Genomic DNA, 27,230 nt, shown 5'->3' with positions numbered 1-27,230 from the left:
TTTCTTGGATTGAAGGTGTTGTTTGGATAGCTGGTATTAGTTGAACTGCATCAATCCTTGCTTCAGTTACTATTGTTGTAATTTCTGAGGTTGGTGACTGCATTTGTCATAGAGGTCTTTAGCGTGGCTTGTACTCAAAACACAGCAACTGAAGAACGACAGAACAGAAAAATAAAAACCACATCAATTAAAAAAAAAAAGGTTAAATCAAGAGCAAATGAAACTGCTACCATAATGAATCAGGACAGGAGCACAGAAGAAACTCCAAATTAGTCAGAAGTTAACTATAAATAAGAAAAGTATGCAAGCACAACAACAACTACAACAACAATGAAAAACAGGGCAACAAAAAGGGAAAATCATTATAAATAAATATAATTTTTTTAAAAAAGTATGCAAGCAATAATAATCACAGAAATGAAGACAACTATGGAGGAAAGGGCTATCAGAATTAGGGAAACAACAGATGAGATCCTCAAGGAAAACACAAGCTACCTCGAGGTAATTAGAGAAATGAAAGCTGAAATAGCTGAACTAAAAGGCCAATTAGCAGAAAAAGCTAATACTATAACTGAACTGAAGAAAGAAGCTGAGGGAAGGGAAATCAGATTAACAAAGCAGAAAACAGAATTAGCCAGACAGAGGATGAGCTAGAGAAAACTAAGAAAGATATAAAAGTGCTCAAAAAGAGATTGAGAGACACTGACAACAACAACAGAGACATATGGGATGATCTCAAAAGAAGTAACACTCATATAATTGGCCTACCAGAGGAAGAAAGAAAGGAAGGGGAAGTAAACATTCTAGAGGAAATAATAAAAGAAAACTTCCCAGACTTAAACAATAGAAAGGACATTAAGATCCAAGAGGCCCAGAGAGTCCCAAACAGAATCAACCCAGATCTGAAGACACCAAGACACATCATAGTTACAATGAAAAGAAGTAAGGATAGAGAAAGGACCCTAAAGGCTGCAAGAGAAAAACAAAAAGTCACATATAGGGGAAAACCCATAAGATTAACAGCAGACTTCTCCACTCAAACTCTAAAAGCCAGAAGAGAATGGCAAGGTATGTATCAAGATCTGAATGAAAAAAGGTTTCAACCAAGGATAATATATCCTGTTAGACTTTTATTTAAAAAAAAAGTATAAGAGTGATGTGAGACACAATCCAAAAGAATAATACTTCTGCATTTCCACCAGGAAATCTTAGGTGACCTCTAAAAGTAGTGGTGAGGGTAGAACTGACTCTCAGAATGGGAAGCAGCGTATTTCACATCACACTTTAAAGACTGTATGCACTGGACATTATCATTATTTTTTGCCACCAGGGTTTTTGGACAAGAATGGGTGTGTTCAGGGTGGTATGGCCACAGATACCTCCAGAGTTTTTGCTGGAGATTTGTGCCTGCACCATTTCACCAGTCCTGATGGAATCTTATTTCTTCTTGGTGAGGAGAAAGAAACACGGAAAAGAGAGACAATGCAGCACTGCTCCATCATCAGTAAAGCAGTCCTGGTGGAATCTTTTATCTTTTTAGGTAGAAGGATAGAGACATAAGAAAGAGATACCACAGCACTGCTTCACCTTTTATGACCTCTCCCACCTCTGTAGAGCAGGTGCTTTAATTGGGAAATTTTAGCCTGGGGTTCAAGGATGAGGTCCACAACCGAATGCAAAATCTTTGCTTTAGCATACAGTTAGCATATGTACACATGTGCACACACATGGATCTGTGAACTCATCTAAGATGTAAAGAGGGGAGTTGGGCAGTAGTGCAGTGGGTTAAGCGCACTTGGTGCAAAGCTCTAGGACTGGCATAAGGATCTCAGTTCAAGCCCCCAACTCCCCACCTGCAGGGGAGTCGCTTCACAGGCAGTGAAGCAGGTCTGCAGGTGTCTATCTTTCTCTCTGTCTTCCCCTCCTCTCTCCATTTCTCTCTGTCCTATCCAACAATGATGACATCAATAACAACAACAAGAATTACAACAATAAAAAACAAGCAACAAAAGGGAAAATATTTAAAAATATTTTTAAAATATTAAAAATAAGAAGAGATCCAAAGCTCTCATCAGATCTTCAAAAGAGTCCTTGATCTTAAAAAATGTCCAGAATTGCTGAGCTTACAGCTTCTTCCTGAACAAATGCTATGAGTCCTTTCCTTGAGGTTGGTCTGCTTGCTGTTCTTCAACACTAGAACTTACGCCCCCTCATAAGGCTGGCATCTAGTCTCCCACTCCTGGTCTGGGCTCTGCCCTCTGTATCAGCACTGGGTGAACATAATCCCACTTTCATCTTTATAGATGGAAAATCATTTCTCTGTGTATTTTTTCCCTGATATAATCTTAGTTGTTAAGGGAAAGCCTCAACATTATTTTTTGCAGGTTTTTTTCCCCCTTTTGTTGCCCTTGTTTTTTTTTTTTTATTGTTGTAGTTATTATTGATGTTTTTGTTGTTGGATAGGACAGAGAGAAATGAAGAAAGGAGGGGAAGGCAGGGAGGAGGAGAGAAAGACAGACACCTTGCAGACCTGCTTCACCACCTGTGAAGTGACTCCTCTGTAGGTGGAGAGCAGGGGGCTCGAACCAGGATCCTTATGCCAGTCCTTGCACTTTGCACCATCTGCGCTTAACCCATTGCACTACCGCCCGACTCCCAGCCTTGACATTCTGATGCCTTCAGAGATTCTCCTATTTTGAAAGGTTTATAAGTCTACTTGTTTGGGGCTGACAGGTAATGGATCCTATTATTTGAACTCCCATATAATATCAAGGAGTTGAATTTCTATTTTGGCTAATTAAAATCCTGAAAGAAGGATACAGAACTCTGTCCTCTCTTATTGTTTTACATATAATGTCTAATAATGTTCCAAGGAGTCTATTTCAGGAAAAACAGCTATAGTAAGGAGGACATACATCCTGATTGTAATCAGCACAGAACTTTTAGAAAATGAAAAATAAAAAATATTTTTCATTGCCTTTTTAAAAATATATTTATTTACTTGTGTGATAGAGACAGTGAGAAATTGAGAGGAAAGGGGAATACAGAGAAGGAGAGAGACAGAGAGACACCTGCAGCACTGCTTTACTGAATGTGAAGTTTCCAACTTGGAGGTGGTGACCAGAGGCTTGAACCCAGGTGCGCTCAACCAGGTGTGCCACCACCTAGCCTCCTCTCCCCAATAAAAAACTATTTAGAAAGGCGAGTGTATTGGAAAGCAAGGTTCTCTATGTCACAGGATTGGAATTTTAAAAAACTCTGTGGCTTGTAACTTCTAACTTCTAACTTATTTACACGTTTACTTCTTTATACATTATACTACATAAAATCTTTAATAATTCTATGTTAACCATTCTTGTGGATTTTTTTTCTTTCTTTCCTTTTCTTTACTAACATTTTGATTTAGTTGGCATAATGGAAGCCAATACTCTGTCTTCATCTAATATAAAATTTGCACAAACTGGCATGTCTCACTTAAGTTCTCTCAAGCACTGAGCAGATAGTCACTATACGCTTGTTGGTAGTTGATGAGAAAAAAGCAAACATTAATTCACTCAAAAAGTATATTTTTAAAACCTACTGGGTGCAAAGCATACAAAGTCCAAGTAGTCAAAGAATTTGCAGTTAAATTCAGTGCCCAACTCAAGGCAAATGCTTAAATTTATATAGTGGCAAAGTAATACAATGGGGAGTTATGGCCAATAGCCCAACAATGTAGCTTTGCATAAACTGATATGCAGGTAAAATGTAGATAAAACAGAATCATAGAATCATAAAATATATTTCAACTAAACAATAGAAAAAAGAAGCAGCAAACAGGAGACAGACTAGAAAAAAAGCAGTACAATGCTGGATATAATCCTACCCATACTAATAACCACATGAACTATAAATGGTCTAATAACTTAATTTTTAAAATTATTTATTTATTTACTTATGAGAAAGATAGGAGAAGAGAAAGAACCAGACATCACTCTGGTACTTGTGCTGCCAGGGATTGAACTCAGGACATCATGCTTGAGAATCCAGTGATTTATCCACTGCGCCATCCCCCAGACCACAATGGTCTAATAACTTTAACTGAAAAACAAAGACTATAAAATTGGTAATGGGAAGTTGGGTGGTAGTGCAGAGGGTTAAGCACACGTGGTGCAAAGCGCAAGGACCAGAGTAGGGATCCCGGTTCAAGCCCTTGGCTCCCCATCTGCAGGGGTGTCGCTTCACAGGTGGTGAAGCAAGTCTGCAGGTATCTTTTTCTCCCTTTCTCTGTCTTCCCCTCCTCTCTCCATTTCTCTCTGTCCTATCTAACAATGACGACATCAACAACAACAATAACTACAACAACAATAAAAGAAAAACAACAAGGGCAACAAAAGAGAAAATAAATAAATTTTCTTCTTCTAGCGTTTGCCCTTCTTCAATAGCCAGTCAACAGCGTCAGGTTGAGCCTGATGTAAAGTTTCGAGACCTCCTTTGAATCTGGAGAGGTGGCAGTCGTTGACTATGTGGGTCATAGTCTGTCTGGAGCCGCAGGGGCAGTTCGGGTCGTCTCTGGCTCCCCAGCGATGGAACATAGCGGCGCACCGGCCATGGCCTGTTCGATAGCGATTGAGGAGGGCCCAATCATAACGTGCTAGGTCAAAGCCGGGTTGACGCTTGCAGGGGTCTGTGATGAGGTGTTTGTTCTTTACCTCAGCTGACTGCCAACTCTGTTTCCAAGAGTCTGGAACAGAGAAGTTCAGTGTAGGCGTAGGGGACCAGATTGGGTGACGAGACATCAAGCGTTGGACAGGGTGGGCGAAGATATCCGCGTATATTGGCAGGTCCGGTCGAGCGTAGACGTGGGAAATGAACTTAGATGATGCCGCATCCCGACGAATATCTGGCGGGGCGATGTTGCTAAGAACTGGCAGCCATGGGACCGGGGTGGAACGGATGGTTCCAGAAATGATCCTCATGGAGGAATATAATTTGGAATCGACCAAGTGGACATGGGGGCTACGGAACCATACTGGGGCACGGTATTCTGCAGTGGAATAGCATAATGCCAGAGATGATGATCGTAGTGTGGAAGCGCTCGCGCCCCATGAGGAGCTGGCCAGTCTTGCAATGATGTGATTCCTCGCGCCCACCTTTGCTGCAGTTTTTATGAGATGTTTGTGAAATGACAGGGTGCGATCGAGAGTAACGCCAAGATAGACTGGCTGGGCTTCATGCCGGATTCTCGTACCGCCAAGCTGCACATTAAGCTCACGCTTTTGTTTATAAACAAATATAAAAGCTCACGCTTTTGTTTATAAACAAATATAAAAAAAATTTAAAAATTGGCAATGGCAGTGGGGGTGAAACCAAGACCCTATCATATGTTGTCTAAAAGAAACTTATTTTCTTTTCCTTCCTCCCTCCCTCCTTCCCTTCCTCCCTTCTTTTCTTCCTATTGAGCTATAACTGAGATGGTATTAGCTAAAAAGAAGTCCACAATAAATATACAGGGAAATAATTTGGTTAAAATTTTGAAAATGTAACAGGAAATATCATGCTATTTTAGACAAAGTAAGCTTTAGGGCAAAAAATATTATCAGGAGGTCATGCATAATGATAAAGGAACCACTTCATCAAGAGGACATAAGAATTCTAAATATCAGTGTATCTACTGACAGAATTTCAAAGCACAAATATAATTGTCAAAAAGTATCCATAGGTTAATGTGTAATTATATTTAGGGATTTCAATTTTCCTCTCTGAATAAATGATAGGACAAACACTGATAAAAATGAAAAACAAACAGGAAAAACCAAAAACGAAATTATAGGACAAGTGTAAGCCAATCAGTAAAGAAGAATGCTTGAATATCACTACCAGTCAACTCATCATAAATGACACAGACTATTCTATTCAAAAGCAGAAAACACCCTCCTCTCAACTGCATATAGACTATTTACCAAGATAGATCATATTCTTAGCTATAAAACAAGTCCCAAATTTTTTAGAAGGATGCAAGTCATGCAAATACTGTTCTCTGACCACAATGTAATAATTAAAAACTGATAGTAGATAGCTGGAAAGTCTCCAGATATTTGAAAACTATATCTATAACCCATGAAGCAAAGAAGACCTAAAAAAGAAAATTAGAAAGTTTCTTTCAACTGGATTAAGATAAAAAGTTCATCAGTGATGCATACCAGAAACCTATATAGTTATAATGTAGTATTACTTCAAAAGAATAATTTAAGAATGAAAATTCAGTGTATCATTTAGGGAAGCAGATAAAGTAAAACCTAAAGAGAAATTATAGCAAAAAATGCCTGTTTTTAGAAAAAAAAGGCCTCAAATCAATGACCTAAAGTTCTGTCTTAAGAAACTAGGAGCAGGGTAAGCCAGTAAGATAGCTCACTGGCACTTCCTTTATCGTGTACCTGATCCAGGTTTGAGTCCTGTCTCCACTACACTGGAGGAAGCTTCAGTGGTGTCTCTCTGTTCTGTGGTCTCTCTCTCTCTCTCTCTCTGGAAATGTGGTCTTAAGGCAGTGTCTGTCTGTCTCTATCTTTATAACAATGTAGGCTTGAGCTCCCCTCAAAATGCCAGTAACGGGGTGCCAGTAGATAACTCACTTGTACTATGTACTATGAGGAGGGACTTAGGTTCAAGCCCCCTATTCACCACATGAGAACATCATACAAAGAGGAAGCAGGTTAAGGGGTGCTGTGGTATCTCTCTTTTCTCTTTCTCGCTCTCACCCTGTATGTGTGATTAAAAGAGAAAAAAAAAAGTTCTGTCTTTCTGAATCTCTGAAGAAAAGAGTGTGCCATAGTGGTAAAATTGCACATGTACAAGACTTGATTACTCTGGGGGGGGGGGGAAGAAGAGGAGAAGGAGGAGCAGAAGAGGAGGAGGAGAAACTGGAGTCACAAGAACAAATGAAGCTCAAAGTAAGATAAAGTAAATAATAAAGATTGGAGGAGAAATTAATAAAATAAAAACATAACATCAGTAGACGGGGTAGGGGTGGTACACCTGGTATATCACACACTGTGCAAGGACTAAGCCTCTATGTCCCAGTCCCTATCCGCTCGGAGGAACCTTTATGAGTGGTGAGGTAGTCCTGCAGGTGTTTCTACTTCTCTCTCCTTCTCTACTTCTTTTTGTCTCTATCAGAAAAAAATCAGTAGATAAAAGTCAATAGAACTATAACATGGTTCTTTGAGAAATTACAGTCAACCTGATAAGATCTGATTGAAAGAGAGAAAGGAGATAAAAATTACCAACCTCAGAAATGAGAGAGTTGGTGTTACTACAACCTACAGTTGGTAAGGATAACATAGGAATAAATAAATAATCCAGTGCCCACAAATTCTATAATTTAAATAAAATGAAAGTTTATTAAGAGAAGCAGCTATTAAAATTCACTCAAGAAGAAACATTTTAAACCCTGAATATCTCTCTATTAAATAAATTAAGTTTATAGTTAAAACTTTCCCTCCAAGAAAACTCCAATACTGTACACCTTCACTGGTTAAACAAATGTTTTAAGGACAAAATAACATGGTTCTACACAAACTTAAAAAAAATTAAAGAGAAGGGCATACTTCCCAATCTATTCTGTGAGGATAGCATTATTACTTGCTTCTTTGTGTATGTGTTTCAGCAGAGCACTGCTCACTTCTGGCTATTGGTGGTGCTGGGGATTGAACTTGAGACCTCTATAATGTAAGCTCAGTGCAACACCTTTGTACTGTCTCCCCATCCTGAAGTCAGCATTAGTCTGATACCAGAACAACACATTACATGAGAACTACAGACCAGGGCCAGGAGGTGGCATACCTGGTTGAGCACACACATTGCCATGCTCAAAGGTTCTATGTTCAAGCCCTGTGTCCCCCTCCACACACACACCTGCAGGGTAGAGTCTTCACAAGCAGTAAAGCAGGTCTGCAGGTGTCTGTCTTCCTCTCTCCCTCTTTATCTCCCCCCTCTCTTTTCAAATTCCCCCTGTCCTATTAAATAAATTATAGAGGAGAAAATAAAAGGGAAAAAAACAGCCACAGAGAGTGGTAGAGCTGTGCTGGCACCAAGCCCCAGCAACAACCCTGGTGGCAAAAAAAAAAAAAAAAAAGAAACAAAGAAAAGAAATAAATAAAACTATAGACCAATACATACCATGAATATAAATGCAATAAATTTTAACAAAATGTTAGCAAACTAAATCCAGTAATATTTTTTAAAAAGAGTAATACATCATAATTAATACATTCTCCTAGGATGATTTAACATTTCACCATCAGTGTAATTAATACAAGAATCTCAAAGGAAAATGATATTCATAAAAAGGTGGAGGGAATTAACATACATCTCTCAAGAGAGTAGGATTAGAAGTGACCCTCCTCAACATAGTAAAAGCTATGGAGGAAGCACATACTGCTAACACTACACTTTATGTGAAAGACCCAATATCTTCTCCCTAAGATGAAAAATAAAACAAAAATGTTTGCTTTTCCCATTTTTAATCAGCAATGTACTAGAAGTTCTAACTTATATGATAAGGTAAGAAAAAGGAGTAAAGGCATTCAAATCGGAAAGGAAAAAAATAAAACTCTTTCTTTGCAGATGGCATAATTTTCTCCACAGAAAATTTGATGGGAATGGGGCCGGGCGGTAGTGTACCTGGTTTAGCACACATGTTATAGTGCACAAGGACCCCAGTACCAGTCCCCAGTCCCCACCTGCAGGGGAAAAACTTTGCAAGTGGTGAAGCAGTGTTGCAGGTGTCTGTCTGTCTCTCCCTCTCTATCACCCCCTTCCGTCTAGATTTCTGGTTCTACCCAATAAATAAAATAAATTAAAATTTAAAAAAAAAGAAAATTTGATGGGATCCACAAAAAATTTTCATAGCACTAGTAAATGAATTTACTAAAGTTACTGGATACAAAACCAATATACTCAATCAACTGAACTGTAAATACTACCAAAGAAGCAAGTATGACGAAGTATACTTTGTAATCTTATATTCTTGCAAACCATTATTTGATCAATAATAAAAAATAGAAAAAAATTAAATGCCACCAGCAAAAAATTACAAATTAAAATATAAAACTGTTCAATTACATCACAAATATCACATATTTGGGTAAATACTAGAGAGGTAAACAAAAGCTAGATTCTAAAACTAGAAAATATTGTTGAGAGGAATTAAAGAGAACTGAAATAGAGTGATATATATTCTGTTATTGTTATGATATACTTTCTCCCAAAACTGATGTATTATTTCAATGCAATTTTTCAAAATCCGAGGACCCCCCCCTTTGGTAGAATTTGAAAAGCTTATTATAAAAAAATTCATATGGAAACACAAAAGACCTAACATAGCAAAATCAGCTTTTTAAAAAGAGGAGCAAAGTGAAGGATTTCTTCTATTTGACTCCCAAGATTTACTGCAAAACCAGAGTAGTAAAGGCAATGTGGCTTTAGAGTCAAGAAAGACAAATATAAATGAGACAGAACAGTGTCCAGAAATAGACCCTTACCACACCTGATTGACTCTTGATGAAAGTGCAGGGGCAAACTGAATATCTACACTGGAAAAAAGGGGAAGATATATTTGTGTACATATATATATATATATATATATATATATATATATATATATATATATATATCTTCAAAAGTATGATCCACAGAATTAGACTTTGTTGTATGCTTTACATTGGGTTGTTCTAGCTCTCCCCCTGCCAAGAAAATTGGTTCAGTCCTGCTAGTTTCACGGGCCGCTTGTCCCCGCCCCAAGGAACCCCGAGAGAGTTCCAGAGTTCGAGAGTGCTTGGTGCCACTGCGGGGGAAGGAGGCAGGAGAGTTCTGTTTAGTGATTATTTTGGTTTAGTTTATGAATCGTTGTTCCTGAATAAAGAAATACAGCTTCCCTGCCCAGCCGTATGTCTCTGGTCGTCTCTGTTACCCGCCCGTGAAGCTAGCCCGGCCAGCTAGAGCCTCCGAATTTTAACAAGACTTCATAAAAATTAATAATTTATGCTCTTTGAAGACTCTTTTCCCCTTCCTCCTTCTTAAATTAGTTATTCGTTTTACAAAATTATAAGACTTAAAAATTATAATATATAAATTAAAATAGTTCAAGGGTATTTACCTACACATGATAATCACCACACCACACCCTCCACCAAAGTTTTGTGCAAACCCATTCTCTCTACCTTCCCCCTTTACCAGAAAAAAAAAAGGCACCTAGTTCTCACAAAGACTAAGAGAAAATCTGGTTACCATTTTTTTGTTTGGTGGGTCATCACCAGGGATTCACTGCTCTGGACTGACTTTTTCAGATAGAAATAGAGATAAATAGAGATAAAGACAGAGACAGAGACAAAGAGGCAGAGAGTAAGAGAGAGACTCAGACCACCACATTAAAGCCTCCTGTAGTGCAACAGAAAACCAAGCTTGAACCAGAGTTGTTTCATGGTAAAGCAGCACACTATCCAAGTGAGCTATTTGATTGATCCAGTTCCTTTTTTTGTTGATGGTTTTTTTTTTAATTTTTCTTTTCAAGTTTGCTTTAGTTATCTATATTTCACACATTTGCAAACCATTTGGTTTGTGATAGACACTTTTAAGAGAACAGAAAGGTATGCCCAGTGTCTGGAAAGGTGGTACAGTGATAACAGAGTACTGGACTTGCAAATAGGTGGTCTTGAGTTTGGTTGCTGACACTGTACGTCACTTTTGCTCATTAATATAATATATTATACGTATATAGCATACCTATATTATAAATACATAAGTAGACTTAATTTAAAAAAAAAAAAGGAGTGACCAGACTGGGAGATAATATTTGCACATCCTATATCTAATTAGACTTACATCCAGAACATGTAAACACAGCTCAGGACCCAATAACAAATAAGAAAACAGGTGGCAAGATTGCTCACCTGGGAGGGCACCTATTTTGCCTTGCACGTGATCCAGGTTTGAGCCCCTGCCCCCCCCACTGTGGTGTTGTTCCTCTCTTCCTCCCTTTCTCTTCAGATTTATTTATTTTAATGAGAGAGATGGGGACAAAAAGAGGCCAGAGCACTGCTCAGGCCTGGTATATAGTGGTGTAGGACACTGGATTTGGGACCCAGGGGCATACTAATTCTGTGCTTAACAAGTTCACCTATTTCTCCTAGCTCCTTTCCTCTCTCTCCCTCCTCCCCCCTTTTAAAATCTTTATTTACTGGACAGAGACAGCCAGAAATCAAGGAAGAAGGGAGAGATAGAGAAGAGAGACAGACACCTGCAGCACTGATTCACCACTCGTGAAGCTTTCCCCTGCAGGTGGGGACCCTTTTTTATTTTTTCAGTCTGAAGTAGTCCAGAGCAGTGAAGCTTCTTCTGCTTCTTTTAGATTTTATATATTTATTCATGAAGAATGAGAGAGAGAGAGAGAGAGAGAGAGAGAGAGAGAGAGAAAGAATGAGATATCATTCTGGTACATGTGCTGCCGGGCACTGAACTCTGAAATTCACGCTTGAGAGTCCAACACTTGCTCCACTGTGCCGTCTCCCAGATCATACAGTGAAGCTTCTATAATAAGTCAAGCAAATAAATAAATAAATAGTAATAATTAAAAAACAAAAAAAGTTTGAAAAAGAAGGAAAGTCAGGGATGCAGCTCAGTGCGACAATGTGTTTCACAAGGCTCTGGATCTGTTCCCCAGCACTAGTTCCCCCCCTCCCATAAAAAGACTTGAAGCCCATGAAAACATGCTCAAAGTGGCAATCAGAACTCCAGTAAGATAATACTACTTACCTGTTAGAAAAAACTAAATTGAAAAAGACTGGCCATACCTAATGTTGTCAAGGATATAGAGCAACAGAAATTGATATGCACTAGTAGTAGTGTAAAATGATACCAACACCCTGGAGAGCAGTTTGATCCTTTCTTAATAGTTAAGCATCTACCTCACAGTAGGACTCAGTCCTTACTAGATTTTTATATTTACATTCCTAGATATTTACAACCAAGATTAGTGAAAAAATATGTCCTTACCATGGCTTGAAAATAGCCTAGCTTTATTTGAAACAAAAACAGGAAATAATTCAAATGTCATCAGCAGGTGACTGGATAAACAAACTGTGGTACATCCCTATAATGAATGTGATGTAGCAAAAAGGAGTGAACTGCTGATAAATGGCTGGATAACTAACAAAATGAATACTCTTTAAGTAAGCTGAGTAGAAGAAACCGTACGAAGCAAGAGTACATACTGTATGATTCCTTTTTTAAATTTTGGAAGATGCAAACTAACGTACAGTAATAGAAAGATTAGTGGTTGCTTGGAGAGGGTGTGTGGGAGAGCAACGCACCGAGGGATGACAAAAAGGCATGGGAAAACTTTTGGAGGTGATGGGTATGTTCGTTACTTGGAAGTTTCATGCATGTATACATATGACAAGTTGGTCTCCCCAATGCAAGAGCATTTTGCTGCATGTCAGATATGCCTCAGTACAGCAGTTTTAAGAAACTGCGTAATAGGCATGTACACTATGTAGTAGGCTGCGCTATAAACGTCTGAGATGCATGCTCACAACAAAACTCTCGGCTTGGCACTACGATTGTCCCCCTTTTCAAGCCAAGAATACTGAGGCTTAGAAAGGTTGTTCAAGTCCTAGGCTACTTACTTACTAAGTGGTGGCCCTACGGTTCCCCTCTTAACTGTCAATTTGTGATGGAAAGAAATATGCAAAGGAGAAGGGGGAAGGCGAAGGAAGGAAAGAAAAGAAATATGCTGAACAGAGGCGCGGTAAAGTATGTAGATTCTTGCAAGGCAGTGTTCGCACCCGCTTCAGCGATGAACAGAAAGCTAAAGGTGACCCTACACAGTTTCAGACCCGAGTGGCGTCTCCCTACACTTGGCACCCGACAGAGCCACGGCCGCGGAGTCGCGAGGTTCCCACCGCAGTTCCCCTCGCGGGCTCCCCCCGCCCCCTGCCCTTTCCTTCGGCCTCAAAGGTTGTCATTTGACTTCCTGGGGTTTACAGGGGTCAGAAACTCCAACCGCTGAGCCTTGCAACATTACCAGGTATTTCTTTCCGCGACTGCCGTTCAGGAGGAGGGTAGGATTCGGCCTTTTCGAGAATCGCGGGCGCTCCAGTCGACGCGGCCTCTTTCGGATCCGCCGCGGGCGCTCCGCGCAGGTCGCGCCGCCCCTCCGGCTCGGCTCCGCGGGGGCGTCGGGGAGGCGGGCCTGGGATGCTAGCGAGGCGCTCCGCTGCGGCGCCCCCTGTCGGCGCCCGGCTCCCTCGCCCCGTATCCCGTCCCGGCGTCGCGGGGACGCTGGCCTGAGAGCCGGCGAGCGGGAGGGCGGGCGGCGCGGCGCGGCGCGCTGCGGGCGAACGGGCGCGTCCTGCAGGGGTAGGTGGGCCGCGGGGCGCGGGCGGGCCGGGCGGGGGCGGCGCGCGGGTGGGGGGCGCGCGCCGGGGGGCGGCGCGGGGGCGCGGCGGGCGGGGGGGCCGGCGGCGGGGGCGCGCGTGGCGGCGCGCGGCGGGCGCGAGTCATCAATTATGCAAGGACTCGGGCGGCGCGGGGGGCGGGCGCGGGGAGCGCTCCAAGATGGCGCCCACCGCAGTCCCGCCCGCCGCAGCCTCGGCGCCTCTGCAGTCCGGCCGCGCCTCCCGGGCCCCGCGCTAGGGCCGCCGCCGCCGCCTCCCTCGCCGCCGCTGCCGTAAGTCCCCCAAGAGCCCCGTCCCCACGCTGCAACTCGCCCGCAGGCTTCTCCCTCTCGCCTCGGGACCCTGGAGCGGGGCTCGCCCATCTCCAGCCGGGGGCTTTGCCGCAGAGTGCGCCGCGAGGCTCCAGGGGCCCTGGAACTGGGTGTCGGCCGCCCCTGCTTTGGACAGGTGTTTGGAAGTCTTGCTTCTTTTTGCCGTGTTTACCCGGGGTCCCCCAGGGAATTGAGGACCACCTGTCCCCACCCCCATACACCCAAGCTCGCCTGATCTGGTGGCTGCACTGGGGGACACTGGCCTGCCCTCAGCGCTCCTTCCGAGGTGCAGTCCCCCTCCTTGGGTCCACGAGTAGAGGGGCTGAGTCGGGTCCACAGCCTGGGGTGCGCTTGGAAGGACAGTACTGTTGGCATCTTCTACAGCAGCCCCTCTGCTCTGCCCCCCTCCCCCATGTTACTGCATCCTTCTCCCCCATCCGCTCCAGATTGCTACCAACTGCAGAAGCCAGGGGCTCGTGGTTTCTTAGGACAGGCAGGACTCCCCCTGTCCTTTCATCTCCCTCCTGACAGGTGCTCTGGGACTGCGTGGCCCCCCCCCCTTCCCGGGCAGGCTAGGATCCCTGCAATAAGGAGTACATCACTTTCACAATATGCCCTTCCCCCACCCGCACCCCACCCCCACGCCACCCAATGCAGAGCCTGTCCCTCTGTTCCTATCTCCTTACCTCCCCCCACCTTATCACCTCCCTGGACTTGCTGGACTGCCCAGCCCCACAAGCTTAGACCCTCTTTCTAGATCTCGGTCCAATTGCAAACCTCTGCATTCCCCCCTTCCCCCCCTTTAGAGCTCAGTTCTGTCCTATTCTTTCCAGCCGCAGCAACCACCGGTGGAGACTTGGCAGTTAACTTTCCTGTGGTTAGCTAGGGCTTTCAGACCCCTTCAGGGGGCGCCTGCTTTGAGGTGGAAATCATTTTTTTCAGCCTGATAAATGATTTTTCAAACCATGCGTTTCTTCCAACTACTCCACCCTGTGTCCTCTTCCTCACTTACACTGCAGTTGCTGAAGCTTGGGGGGAATACATTTTTTATCTGGAGATTTCAACATTGAGCATTAATGTTCATAATAAAAGGATGTCATCTATTGAGGGGTGGAAGAAATTTTGCATTTTGCTAATTTCAGGGGGAGGGAGAAAAGGCAGGGAATAAGCTCTAGCTCAGAGGGAAAAATGCTTTTAATGCACAGTGGGCAGCAGAGAAGCAAGGATGGAAGCAGGAGGTGTAGGTGAGGTCTTTGGGGGCAAAGGAGGAGAGAGCTTTTTATAACTGTTTTCTCAAGTTTGAACCTGGAGATCCTTTAGAGAGGTAGTGATGTGTTAGGACTGGGGAATAGTTTAGCTTCCCAAGGGAGATGTAGGGTGTGGTAGATCTTCCACACTCAGTACTTCTCAGTTCTCCTATGCATTAGAGGATATTGAGGATTGGGAAATGTTTTTTCTTTTGTCAAAAAAAAAATTTTTTTTTGATGTGTAATGCAAATGGCCGGATAACATTATCACCCAGTACCATCCTGGCAGAAATCTCAGGGCAATCAGACTTAAAATAATGAAAGCTTTGTAGCATATTGCCTGTAACCTGGTTCTTGAAATACTGCAGCATTTTTTCCTTGGAACTCAGGACCCATAAGGCCTTCATTTCTCCCTGAAAGAATTTGATTGCTTGGAATGGGGGTGGTAGTGATGGTTTGTCATTCAGCAAGCATTCTCTGTCCTAGAAATTGAGGCTCTCCCTGGAGAGGACTGCAAGCATGTTCTATGTTCTCTGAACATCTGATTCAGGGCATGTGTAAATGTGTTGTGTTTCTTAGTGAAGCTGGTGGTCGATATTGCAAAGCAATTCTTCATACTGCAGGCCAGTTCTTGGTTCCTGGGATTCATTTTGAGAGACTGACTTAATATCTAATATGCCCTTTGGTTTTCATTTGGAGTTTTATCAAATGATTCAGAGCATTTTATTTTAAATTAATACAGGGTAATTAAGTAGAATATAGCATCTATAAAAACTAACAACCACACAGTTGCTTGTTGCTTTCTTTGTAGGCAACTTTAGCGAATGTTTCTCATGGTCCAGCTTTGGTTGCCTGGGTTTTAGCCTTTCACTAAGGGTTTCTTGCTGTGGTGCTGAAAGGACAGTTCCTTAACCAGCCCTGCAGTGAAGTGTGGAGGCAGGATTTGGTTTTTTCTTTTATTAGCAGGCTTTCCTGTAGGTAGATAGGAAGTGTGTGTGTGTGTGTGTGTGTGTGTGTGTGTGTGTGTGTAACTAGGTTTATACTTGAGGTTGCAGGACTAGTTATCATATTTTATTACTCCCACATAACTTCATTTTGGCTGTCCCCCATGGAGACAATGCTTTATAGGCTACAACAAATCCAAATGTAAGCCATACAGTGAGTGACATTTTGTTGACTGCATTATTTCAGCATGTTTCAATAATTTCAGACAACAAAAATTGTTAATATTATGGAAATTTGATCTTCACAAGAAGTCATTAGATAGTTTGCAAATTAAGCTGGATGAGAATATTCCTCTGAGTTGATTTGAATAGTGAGCTGAGAAAAAGACTCACAAGCCAAAGCCCAGTATATGGTCTACTATACTGAAGTAGACTTGTCAAAAATTATTTTAAAATCATAAAATAGAAAGTTCAAGATAACTACCATGTAAAATAGCTAATTTCATTTGGCTTTTACTGTAACTGGATAGTTTAATGTCTAAAAAGGCAACATGTATAAGGTTAAAAGACATAAACTAGTTAAATCAGGAGCAAATACCATTCTTATGGTCATTACCCAAGAAAGATAAATAATAGTGTTCTATAAAGTGTGCAAGAAACCTTTATTTACTTGAAGAGAATACAAATACAGAGAAATATCCACCAGAAAAAGAAAACTGTTTCATGAATGAAAATAAAATAATTTTTAGTGTGCTAGTATTATGTAACACATTCTGGATGGCACATGCATGAATTATGAATACTTCATTCCTATACTTTATATCTCAGAAAGAAAATAAGTTCACACTGTACGGAAAGTGTTAAAAATGCAAAATTTATTCAGAGTAAGATCAGCCACCATAATTATAAATACAATTATATACTAATTACAGAAAAATTTTAGTATTATAAAAGGCAGCAACAAAAGTTGTCCTTAGTCCTACCACCCTAAACAAAGCAGTTGTATGTATTAAGTTGTATTTTTAATTAAAATTAATTTTAGAGAAGCACTTGCAAACATTATTCAGAGTAACAATATTTTAAAACTCAAGCTTTTAAACTGTTGACTTTATAGTTCATGAGCCAGTCACTTAGCAACTCAAACATTAGATTATTATATTTCATTTTACCTTTTTTTTCTGAGTCATTTGAAATTTCCCCCCAACGTGTATCTTTATTGTGAAAGAATTTATTTCTAGAATCAGACTCCTGTAAAGTCTCTTAATTTAAATTTAGCAGGTTAGCTAGGAACCTCAATCATGATTCAATGAATCAACAAATATTCTTACAGTGCAACAATTATGAGGGAGACATTGTAGTAGGCACTGAAACACTTTAAAAAGCATGAACCAACTTAGAAAAATGATACCGTGCTCAAAATTTATGGCTGTTGAAGTGTTAAAAGAAAGAAATGACTTTTATCTTTTAAGTATATTACTTTCTGCAATGTTGTGCATCTGACAATTAGGCTTAGCTGAAAAATTCAACCTAAAAAGAATAGTTTGTGCCAGAATGGAGTTAAATGAAAGAAAAGGAGAAGGAGAAGAAAGGGGGAGGGAAGAAAAAGAAAAGGAAAGGCAGGAGTAAATCTTCTGGGATGTTTGTTTTTCTCTTTCTTTTGAAGTTATAAAGACAAGGCCAGGACATGAAATTAAGTGCAATGTTAGGAATTACGATGAAATGAAGACCTCGATGTGGTTGCCATAGTTACACTATTCAGAAGAAAATGTCAGAAGCAGTCTTTGGAAATAGGTAAAACTTCAGCTCAAATCTTGACTCTGCTACTTAATAGCTTTGTGACCTTGAGCAAATTGTTGAATCTATCAGAGCTTCAGTGTTGCCATCTATAAAAATAGGGGTAATAATGCCTACGTTGCAGAGTGTTTGTGGGGATTAAATGAAATCTGTTTCTTTATGATTTCTGACACATAGAGTTCAGTATATATCAGCTCCTTTCCCTTTGGGATTTCACAGATTAGTGTGTATTTATATGTGTATCTGAGATAGTATTAAATTTCAGTTGTGTGTAAAGCAGATGATTGCTACACCTTCAGTCTGGTATATAGGATAGAATCTGTAGGCCCCCTGACTTGGATGGCCACAATTAGTCTTAAAGGAGAAAGGTCTTAATTTATATACACCACAGTGCAAATGAAGGTAGCAAAGTAACTCTTTCCTTATTCAGTCCTAAACTATTCTAGAAAAGAACTGTTTACCGAAAAGTAATGTTCTGGTGCCCACTAGTTGGGAAGCAGTTGGGCTGTTTTTAACTACATCCTGCAATCTAAAGATGGAATGGGCTCAGTGGTTAAGGATTCTCTTTGATCTTTAAAATTTATTGTTATTAATTCTTATTATTTTGCCAGAACATTGCTCAGCTCTAGTATATGGTTATGCCTGGGATTGAATTTAGGAACCTTGGGGCCTCAGCCATAAAAGTCTTTTGTGTATAGCCACTCAGTCCTTTTTGTTTGTACTTGAGCCAGATATTTTTATTGTTAAGTGATTATACAAGTTTGGGGTTGATTTTTTTTTTCTTCAGCAACACATTAGGTTTTCCCATTATTAATAGCCTTTCAGTTGTTTTAATTCAAAGAGTCTCTTGCATTTCAGTCTTATGCTGGTCATATCTGCATTTGGTAATTCTGACTCTATCTTATCTGTTTACAAAAACTTAAAAAAAAACTTCAATCATTTGATTGTTTAAACTGTGTTCAGCAGAATTATTCTACATTTTAGAGTCCTGAACTGAGGAAGCAATATTAAGTGAACTTAAATGAGTTGTCCAGTGCTATAGAATCATTAAGTGCTAGAATGGAGATGGGTATCCTGGCTGGTTGACTCATTCTTAAAGACTTCCCTTCCATTAAGTGGTGCTATATTATAATGTTCATATGATCAAGTAATGTGAACAATTTTGGCTTTATGAAATTATCATTCTCTTCGGTAGCTAAACATATCTTAAGTGAGTGGGCATAATGAGAGATTCTGGGATAGGCAAAGAGGGAGGGCAAAAGTACCTTTGAAGGAGAGCATTTTGGAACAGGAAGGATGAGGGAAAGTGAATAGACGATGTATCAATACATAGAATCTGGATGAAAAATAGGAAGCATTGAAGTAACATACTCATTTCGTTTCTGCAGTTATCCAAGATTTTTAAAAAGGTTACCGTGTCTTGATGTATGCTTATCTTTCTAGCACTTGAATGCACCTACCTGGCTACTCATAAATTCTCTCACATTGTCAATGTAGGTTATGATAAGAACTGCATGGAAACTAGAACTACTACCTCAAACTTCTTTGAGCAAGTTTGAAATTGGTGTAGGATTCAGAATTTTATTCTGAAAGGTATGTGTAAGTTGTAACTGAGTAAGTTCTGAGAGGCTTTAGGACTGGAAGGACAAAGATGAAAGGATGGTAGTTAAGTAGTTAAGTAGAATAAGGTGTATCTTACTGATGAAAGTGGAATGAAATAAAAACTGGGGGACTAAAAGTCTCAGAGATGCTTTAAGTTTGGAACTGAAACTTAACTCTGGAAGGGAGTTGATTGGGTTAGGATGATGATGACTAAGATGTTAGAGAAATTTGGAGTACTTTCATATTCACCATTCCTGAATGGAAAAGGCATCCTATGTTCACTGAGTTTGTGCTAAGATCTGAAAATGGAAAGCACTGAAATCCCTCAAAAGACACATTAACAGGCTCCTTCAGGTTCAGTTAATTAGTGTGGCTTTTATGCTGTAAAAGCTTTTGAGTTCCTGGGGAGTAAGAAATTAGAGAAATATAGTGAATGCTTATTTATCCAGGGATGGATTATTGCATCTGTGAATTACACATGTCATTCATTTTCCATTTTTTCTATATTTTGGGTATTTAATTGATCATTTACATTTCCACTTGTGAGTGAACTCAGCAAGGGAGGGGGAAAGTAAAAATACAAATGTTACTTTAAATTTTCAGATAGTAATTAATAAGAGAAGCCATCACATTTATTTTTATCAATGAAAAACTGTTTAATTTTTTTTTTTTTTGGAAGAGCCAGGACCTCGCACATGCACCGTTTCACCCTTCCCAAACTAACTTTTTCATCCAGGTGGTGAAACAGAGAGAGAGAGACACCGTAGCACTGTGGCTTGTGCCTGTGCCATGGCACTGCCTTGTAGTGCTGGGATTTCAGACTTGGATTGCTTGGATGGCATGCTACATACCCTACCTGGAGAGCTATCTCTGACCTCTCCAGTTCATTTTCCATGAGTTCTGATTCCCTCCCTATTTTAGTAGTACAGACTACTGTACTAGTGAAGGCAGAACATCTGCAAGCTTAACATTTTCTGGAAGGCGGTGTGAAACAGCTTTTCTCCCCTTCATCTGACTGAGTGGTAGCCCTGTAAATAAATGGGGCTTGATTTATTACATGGTTAGTTTCTTGTTTCAGGAGGAATTCTTTTTCAATTAAGGGTGACACAACAGGCTTTTGCCTCACATCCACTAGTGTCTTTTTGTTTTAGCAAAAGGCTGAATAAAATGCTTTTAAATGAAAACAAATAGGTACATTATTATTAAATTCCAGAGAAAAATTGAACAGGTTGCAAATGAGACTAGTAGAGCTTTCTCAGGTCAGAATACCTAGGAATCTCACTTGCTGCACTATTCTCGATTGGATTTCCTAAGATTAGTGAAGACTAAAGGGGCAAAATGTTTTGTTTCTAGGCATTTCCTTGAAGAGAATAGGACTTTTTTTTTTTAAGATTTAGATTGTAAAGGGAAGAAAATATTAGGAATGTGAGGTATTGTCACATAGTCAACGACTGCCACCTCTCCAGATTCAAAGGAGGTCTCGAAACTTTACATCAGGCTCAACCTGACGCTGTTGACTGGCTACGGAAGAAGGGCAAACGCTAGAAGAAGAAGTGGAAATGAAAGAATAACTAGTGAAGATGGAGAAGAGAATTTGGATGTAAACTTGGGCAAATGCTCATTCTTCAGCAGAAGTTCTGTCTACTCTGTGCATGTCTTTGCATACATCTTTTTGTACAATTGAATAGAGGAAATCCGGGTTGTCTGGGTAGGACATGGAACTTTGGGAAGGTGTCTTGGTATTTATTTATTTGTTTATATATTTATTGATTTTTTGGATAGAGACAGGAAAACTGAGAGAAAAAGGGAAGATGCCAAGGAAGAGAGGGGGCTGGGCGGTAGCACAATGGTTTAAGTGCACATAGTGCGAAGTGCAAAAACCTGAGCAAGGATCCCAGTTCAATCCACTAGCTCCCCACCTGCAGAGAGGTCACTTCACAAGCATTGAATCAGATCTGCAGGTGTCCATCTTTCTCTCTCCCTCTCTATCTTCCTCTTAGTTATTCTCTGTCCTACCATGATGATGATGATGATGATGATGAGAGAAAGAGACAGAGAGACACCTGCAGCACTGCTTCATCCCTCATAAAGCACCTCCTGCAGGTGGGGAGCAGGGACTTAACCCCAGCTCCTTGCACACTATAACATCTGTGCTTTACCAGGTGTACCACCACCTGGCCCCAAGGGTTTTGGGTTTTAATTTTTGTTTTGTCTCTCACTATACTGGAATTTTGCAGCAAATTGCTTTCTTTATTCCCTTCATTGGGAAATAAGTTTAATAACATTCTTCGTTATTTCTTTTGTATCTTTTCTACTTTAATAAATTTCCGTTAGGGGCTGGGCAGCAGTGTATCTGCTAGAATGCACGTTACAATGCACAAGGACCCGGGTCAAGCCCCAGCTCCCACCTGCATCAGGAATGCTTCACAAGTGGTGAAGCAGTGCTGCAAGTGTCTCTCTTTCTGTCTATGTCCCCCTTCACTTTTGATTTTTGTCTGTATCTAGTAAGTAAAGACAATTAAAAAATAAATTTTCATTAATATAAATTTGTCTCACAAGCCTCTGTTGAAGGTGTTTCTTTCATTCTATATCTTGAAATGTCATGTCTGTATCTCTTATATTTACTTGTCTAGAAAGCAGAAGATATTAAAAAATCAAAGGGCTCAAAAAATTTTTTTTCTGTCTCCCAGTCACCCAGTACACACACTATAAGGGCAACTATTGTAATCTCTCTTGTATCCTTGTGTGCATACATTTGAGTTTCTATAATCCTTTCCCCCATTCTCACCACACAGTTCCATTGATTGATAATTTGCATTGTGTTTGTAGCAAGACTTAAAATAAATTGGGGATTTTAACTCTTCTAGAATAGTAATTTCACCTTTCTCTCATGACAGACTTTTACTTCTCCTAGTGAAATATACATTCTCTTCTATTAACTTTTTTTCCCTATTGGCTTATTATGAGTAAACAGTTAGCTTAGGCCAAAGCACTTATTTTTTAATATTTATTTATTTATTTATTTATTCCTTTTTGTTGCCCTTGTTGTTTTACTGTTCTAGTTATTAGTGTTGTCGTTGTTGGATAGGACAGAGAGAAATGGAGAGAGGAGGGGAAGACAGAGAGGAGAGAAAGATAGACACCTGCAGACCTGCTTCACCGCTTGTGAAGCGACTCCCCTGCAGGTGGGGAGCCGGGGGCTCAAACTGGGATCCTTATGCTGGTCCTTGTGCTTTGCACCACCTGTGCTTAGCCTTCTGTGCTACTGCCTGACTCCCAGCACTTTTTTTTTTTTAATAAACTACATTGCTTTTTAGGATTTCCAATAGAGAATTCTTTATGAAAATGAAATTACAGAGGAGGACATGGCCTCAACTACTGTTAGTCCATTGCTTTCTATGGAATAGCTGTAAATCATCTGTTCTGACATAACAGTTAAGAATATTTAGTAATAGTGTCTAAGGGTGAACTAATATTATCACAGGTATTGTAAAGATATTTAAATGTTAGAACTTGTGTTCTAGGCACTTTCTTATTTGGTGAAATAGTCATAAGCACAAAATATTAAATAAAAGATTTCATAATGGTTCACAGTGACACCTGAAAAAAGTTTAATTGTCAAATGTGATAGAAAATAAAGGAATTGGGTCCAGGTGGCAGTGCACCTGGTTGAGTGCACTTGTTACAATGAGCAAGGACCCAGGTTCAAGCCCCAGTTCCTACCTGCAGGGGGAGAGCTTCGCAAGTGGTGAAGCAGTATTGCAGATATCTCTCTGTCTCTCTCCCTCTCTATCACCCCTCCCCCTCTCAATTTCTGACTGTCTCTACCCAATAAATAAATAAAGATAATTAAAACAAAGAAAATAAAGGAATTGATATTTTGTTCACTAGTAGAGAGTTTCCTATTGGAATGATTGGAGACAGGTAGGTATAAGAAGTGTGATTTGAGTTGAGCCTTAGAGAATGATTGGGTAGAACTGTGCCAGCCAAAAGGAGAAGGTGGGAAAGTCTTTTGGAGAAGTGGGGAACAAATAATTGGGTTAAGACAGAACCCACCAGTGGCAGGTAAGTTTGCAATAGTAGGGTAAAGAGGCAAACATTAAGGATTTTTTTGAAGTAGCATTTATCCTTAGAACTGGTCAAAAACAAAGATTTTTTTGAGGTAGTACAGAGTGACAAATCATCAAAGACAACTTGAACTTCCTTATTTGGAGTATTTTGCTCTACTCATTTTTAGACATTTACTTAAATTCTTTTTTTTTCCCTTGATATTTTCAACTACCCTTTAGTTTTGTGTATAAAGAAACAAAGGGGAGGGATAGATGGTGGCACACCTGATTGAGCACACCTGTTACAATACACAAGGGCCTGAATTTGAGCCCCGGTTCCACACCTGCAAGAGGAAAGCTTTGCGGGTGGTAAAGCAGTGTTACAGGTGTCTCTGCCTCTCTTCCTCTCATCACCCGCTTCCCTCTCAATTTCTGGCTGTCTATAGCCAATAGAAAGAGATAATAAAAAAATAAAGAAACAAAGGTTAGCATCTTTTCATAGATAAGGCTGATAACTGTTTTGTTCTTGCTAAAATTCAGTGACTTTTTTCTTTTTGATCATTTGCTTATATCCCATGTACTATAGTATTTGATATAGCAGCCTGAATTAAAGGTGGCAACTGAGAATTCTATTTCTTATTAATATTTATTTATTGAATAAATACAGAGAAAAGTCAAGGGGGAAGAGGGTGATAGAGAGGGAAAGAGAGGAGCTGGGTCATGGTGCACCTGGTTGATCACACGGGTTACCATTGTTACCATGTGCTAGGATCTGGGTTCAAGCCTCTGGTTGTCACCTGCAGGGGAGGAGCAGTAGTTGTGTCTCTTTCTCTGCCTACCTCCCCCACTCCTATCAATCTCTCTCTGTCCTATAAAATTAAAAAATAGTAAATATTTTTAAAAAGCCGGGTGGAGTGGAATAGACACCTGCAACCCTGCTTCAGCATTTGTGAAGCTTTTGTTGTGCAGATTGGGGCCAGGGGTTGAACCCCAGTTCCCTGTGCACTATAATGTGTAGGCTCAATCACCACTACCTGGCTGCCCAAAAGGATACATACATCTTGTTGATTTTTTTTTTTAATCGCTGGGTTACCAATGGAGATTGGTGCCTGCATGATGAATCTACCATTCCTGGTGGCCTGCCTACCTGCCTTCCCATCCCTTCCTCCCTCCATTCTCTCTCTCTCTTTTTACTAGATAGTACAGAGAGAAAATGAGAGGAGAGAAAGAGATAGGGAGAGAAACAGAGACACACCTGCAGATCTGCTTCACTACTTATGAGGTATCTTCCCCTGCAAGTGGGGAGCAGTGATCAAACCTGAAAACTTGTACATTGTATGCGTGTGCTCAGGAGCATCTCTGGACAGCCCCTTTGAGGATTCTAAAAAGAGAAAACAGGAAAAGAGGCCTTACCAGTCAGAGCTGTTGCTTCCTCTTGTAGGTACTGAACCTCAGGTTATAGGCACAAAATGTCAGATTAGAGTTACATAAATTGCCTGGTTGAAATTTAGATACAAGATAGTTGCCAGATGACAATTGCTCGTGTGCAAATTCAGTACACAGCAGAAACTGAGAGCAAAGGCTGAGCTTCAGGACTTTCTGTTCCAGACTTTGGTAGTACTAGTAGAGATTTTTGAATTATAAGGGTGATTGGAACACCAGAATAAATACGTGCATTATATCTAGAGGAAAGCAATTTTATGTATTTTTTTTTGGTTTGATTTGTTAATATTCTTTACTTTTTCACCATTGAATTTACACAGTTCTTGCAAATTCCACTAACATTTGCCACAGTTTATACTCAAAAGACAGATGGTGAAGTCCCCATGGTTTGTGTGGAGCCAGTAGAGGAGACAAAGTTCATGTACAAGCTGTTCAGAAATTTAGCACTCTGCTATGGGTGATCCCATTAGTAGGTTCTCTGTGCAATCACATTGTAAGTCTGTACCTGCTTCCTGATTGGAATGCTCAAAGTGAAAGTGCCAAAGGATCATTAGCAGCACCTTGGGAGGGCATTCTTAAGGTAGCCTAGGATGAGGGCAGTCTATAAAGACCACTTAACTAATGCCTGCAGTCTGTTCAAATAATGTGAATTTTCTAAGAATGCATGTAATGTTTTAGTTGATTCACAGGTTTATTCCAACTTCTCTTTTTAGTATTTCTAGTTTCTTTCCTCTAGAAAAGGAGGTGGGATGGGGCAGTGGTGGATGTAAGACCCAAAATACAGATTGAATGATTAACTGTAGTGGGGAAATAAGGAGCATGATCTTTCACTCACCTCATAAAACTTTTTTTTTTCTGACTCATACAGGAAGTTTCAATCGTTAAGTGTTGAAGGGATAAGACTTCTTTTATTTTGGGATCTTAATGTAGACTCTTGGCATCAGAAATTGCTCAAAAGCTTTATAGGTCAAATAAAATAAGTTCATTTTGTATGACAAGTGGATAGCAAATACTTGCTATTTAAATCCAAGTGTTTTTCTCTTTTAATTTTAATCAGATTATGTTCAGTCTGACTCTTAGGGTGGGGAGAGGGGTGATTTGTTCCACAACCTCTTTGCTGACCATTAGAAAACTTCTGGCTGTGCCATGCAGGCCATAGGAATTGCCTTATCTTCTATCTACCACTCAGCAGTAGCATCTTATTGGATTAAGAGATAAGACATAATAGCCTTACAGGGTTACAGAATATGACTCTCATGAGTGGTGAAGCAGGGCTGCCGGTGTCTCTCTGTCTCTCTAACTATCTATCACCCTCTTCCCTCTCAAATTCTGTCTCTATCTAACACATTAATATAATAAGAAAACTCAAAAAAAGAATATGACTCTCATACCCTGCTTGGGTCATGTCTGGGCTCCTAGCTTTGCCTAGAGTAGAGCTCAGAGAAAAGTTTTTGAAAGAGCAGTGCACTTACAACTCTGTGTTGCAAAATCTCAAGAAAAAAAATTTCTTCAAAAATCAAGTTACTTTTCTAGTCCAGAACCTTAAAGGTATTGCTTTTGTTTGTAATTGTTGTCCAGCTGCTTTTCCCTCTCATGATTTAATCACAGAACCTAGTAGGAATTTTTATTTGTGAGAACTGAATGCTAACTTTTGGTGGTATTAGAAAATCCAGTGTGGATTTCAAAGTATGGATATTAATGTACATTTTGAATAAAAGAGTTTTTACTTTTTAAAATATTGTACCATTTATTTAACGAGAGGGAGAGAGAGAGAGAGAGAGATAAATAGATACTAGGACACAGCTTAGCTCTGGTTTATGATGGTGGTGGGGACTGAACCTGGGATCTCAGAGCCTCAAGCATGAAAGTGTAAAAAAGTTTTTATATTACCAAAATTTAGACATCAGAATCCCTTCAGTATACTTGTGACATTGGACCAATATGCAGTGCCCCAGAACGAATAAGGCCCTTTTTCCTGTATGGAAACTTACTCCTGTTAGGGTACTATCACTAGTTAGGATACTGTTTCTGCCATGACAATGAGTTCAGTTGAACTAATGTTTAAAAAAGCTTTTGAAGTTCTAGCTATTGTATGACACGTGGATTTTTCCTTTCAACATTGGGGGTGTGAGGCTGGGGGTGGGCAGTTGAAAGAAGCCGAGTTCTGCTCCCCCACCCATGCCGCTCCTGCCAGTGCTGCCCATGGTGCCCCACGTGGTGTTGGAGATGCAGCCCAGGTCCTCAAGTTAGGGTGTGTGCTTTAGCCGTGGAGACGTCTCACAACCTTTTTTTAAAAAAATATTTTATTTATTCCCTTTTGTTGCCCTTGTTTTATTGTTGTAGTTATTATTGTTGTTGTTATTGATGTCATTGTTGTTGGATAGGACAGAGAAATGGAGGAAGGGAA

At 40.3% G+C, this 27,230-nt stretch overlaps 1 protein-coding gene and 1 long non-coding RNA gene across 2 annotated transcripts in view; one reads left to right on the top strand and one right to left on the bottom strand.

Moving 5' to 3' along the window:
- The window catches only part of LOC132539520 (uncharacterized), a 50,826-nt gene extending 37,480 nt beyond the window's left edge, over positions 1-13,346 (bottom strand). Inside the window, exon 1 of the long non-coding RNA XR_009550860.1 lies at positions 13,061-13,346. This is a non-coding gene — a long non-coding RNA (uncharacterized LOC132539520). The remainder of the gene's footprint in view (positions 1-13,060) is intronic.
- A 199-nt stretch (positions 13,347-13,545) lies between these two features.
- SCN8A (sodium voltage-gated channel alpha subunit 8) overlaps positions 13,546-27,230 on the top strand; it is a 185,833-nt gene continuing 172,148 nt past the window's right edge. The window contains exon 1 of the mRNA XM_060195347.1: positions 13,546-13,705. The gene's annotated coding sequence lies outside the window, so the exon portion shown is untranslated. The remainder of the gene's footprint in view (positions 13,706-27,230) is intronic.

Source organism: Erinaceus europaeus, chromosome 7 (genome assembly GCF_950295315.1).
Source record: "Erinaceus europaeus chromosome 7, mEriEur2.1, whole genome shotgun sequence".
Lineage (NCBI taxonomy): Eukaryota > Metazoa > Chordata > Mammalia > Eulipotyphla > Erinaceidae > Erinaceus > Erinaceus europaeus.
Note: the sequence above shows the minus strand (reverse complement) of the source record. Positions and strands in the feature narration are given on the sequence as shown.